At 34.5% G+C, this 2,500-nt stretch overlaps 1 protein-coding gene across 1 annotated transcript in view; it reads right to left on the bottom strand.

Annotated features, from left to right (window-relative positions):
* LOC125036035 (proto-oncogene tyrosine-protein kinase ROS-like) overlaps nt 1-54 on the bottom strand; it is a 100,271-nt gene extending 100,217 nt beyond the window's left edge. Inside the window, exon 1 of the mRNA XM_047628399.1 lies at nt 1-54. This exon is cut by the window's left edge and continues 352 nt beyond it. The gene's annotated coding sequence lies outside the window, so the exon portion shown is untranslated.
* Nucleotides 55-2,500: the final 2,446 nt, after the last annotated feature.

The following is a 2,500-nucleotide window of genomic DNA, read 5'->3' as shown; positions in this document are numbered from 1 at the left end:
AATGTAATTTTGTAGTCCGAGATTCAAGTGCAACACCCCGTTCCTTCCGCGACACGAGTTAACGAATGACTGACTGCTTCCATTAGTCTCATCCTCATCCCAGAGACCAACCCACAAAACACCCACTAACTCTCACGGATGTCGTGGACGCGCGCTCGGGGACAGGAATGGGACGAGGACAAGGGCCGGAATCTCACGTCTCTGAGGCAGACGGTTTAAAGTTATTAATATTACTAGCGGGATCAATAATAATGTTATATAAAATATCACGTTTTTTTTTATCATCGTAATATGCATTGTAAGGTTTCAATTATATATTTCATACATTCGGGTTCATTTCACTGGATTAATTTGTTCAAGCTGTTTTACTATATGTTTATATAGTTATGTTGTTTGTTTGCCCTCATATGATTATTTTAGGTGATGATGATGATACTGCAGGTGCTGTCATGATTAGCTACCTACTGTAAAGTTGTCTTTTAATGCAGTGACTCCCATACTCTTTTCCAGCGTCCCGCTCATGCACCCGCAGCCATTGCCACGATCCCACCAGTTAACGTTTATATATATATATAAATATATATATATGTGTGTGTGTGTGTGTGTATATATATATAAATGTATATATATATATATATAAATCTGTATATATATATATATATATATATATATAAGAGAGAGAGAGAGAATGAGATAACATTCGCGGATGTGAGATATATCTGCAAACGTTTATTATATTACGAATTTACATTGTGAAAAAAATCTAATATGATGCCAAAATACAAAAATGATATATTTTGCTTTATGTCAATAAAATTTTTTTTTTTGTGAACATGAAAACCTTTTACATGAACTTTGAAGCAGTTTGAACGTGAACCAGACCATGGTGCGATGAAATAATTTAGTTTTGTCACTCCCTACAAAGACGTACTATTGTTTTAGAAAATAATCGGATAAAACAGAATCAGAGTCTCACCGAAGCTAATTTCTCCGACCGAAATTCTATAGATATGGAATAAAAACCGCTATATCCAAGAAACACCTTCGACATAGGCCTATTTCTCCTTGACGGAACAGCACGATTTCAAAAAAAGAAAAGAAAAAAAGCTCAGCGCCCTCAGGGAAACGGATGTTCAGTTTGGTTCACACAAGAGGTAAAGCGACCAACACGTAACGTAAATATCGGGCAAAATATTCATTGACAAAACATTGTTGCGTTCCCACAGTGGCGGAGCGGCACGTGGCCAGCGCCGACCGTCACCAGCAGTTGTCGGTCAGGACTGTCGGAGAGAATAATTGGCTGGTTTGTGCAGGTTACAGCCACGTTATGATCCTTGGTCATATATATATATATATATATATATATATATAAACATACATGTATATACACACACACACACACATACATATATATATATATATATATATATATATATATATATATTTATATATATATATATATATATATATATATATATATATATATTTCGTGCAGGTTACGGCCACGTTATAATCCTTGGCTATACATATATATATATATATATATATATATATATATATATGTGTGTGTGTGTGTGTGTGTGTGTGTGTGTGTGTGTGTGTGTGTGTGTGTGTGTATGTATGTATATGTATATATATAAATATATATATCTATATATATAAATATATATGTATATGTATATATATAAATATATATATATATATATGTATTTGTATATATACTTTACACACACACACACACACACACACACACACACACACACACACACACACACACATATATATATATATATATATATATATATATGAAAATGAAATGAAAATATAACATAACGCTTCGAACTCTTCACGAGTTCCTCTCCAGACAAATAACTAACCGAAATGGATGCCTGGAGATAATTTTTTACAAGATTATACAGTGGTAAAGAGACAGAACGAACAGGTCTCAGGTGGAAGGTCATGATCGAAGAGTTTGGGGAAAGCTCTATTTACTAACGACGAGGTAAGGTCATCCAAGCCCCACTGGCCAGCACTCGAGTTGAAATTAGTAATTTTGCTAATTAATAGAGATTCTAGCATTTTTCTTTCATAAGAATTTGCTTATTTATGAATTTAGTGGATTTCCAGTTCAGTTGGCGACCTTCACCACGTAAATGAACGAAACACGCATTTGATTCTCTGGCGTACCTTTTTCGAAAGTTCCACCAGTTTCGCCTATGGGAAACTTCGGACAGTCCTTATACGGAATATTGTAAATACCAGGAGAAATATCAAGAGCACCGCTGGCCGCACTGTGCTTAGCCAATGATTACGCAACATGTTTGGATACATAAAAACAAAGTCAGTTCAAGCTCCTTTAAACATATGCCGTTTTTTATCGATTAGGGCTGTCCTGTTGAGAATTATGGGAATGAGCATAACATTTCCATTTCGCAGAATAATGTGCCTGATTTTAGAAAAAAAACATGATATTCTTATTTCGATAATGTTTCAAAAATGA

The sequence above is a fragment of the Penaeus chinensis genome, chromosome 20, assembly GCF_019202785.1.
Source record: "Penaeus chinensis breed Huanghai No. 1 chromosome 20, ASM1920278v2, whole genome shotgun sequence".
In the NCBI taxonomy this organism is placed as follows: Eukaryota; Metazoa; Arthropoda; class Malacostraca; order Decapoda; family Penaeidae; genus Penaeus; species Penaeus chinensis.
This window is presented reverse-complemented; position numbering and strand designations above follow the sequence as displayed.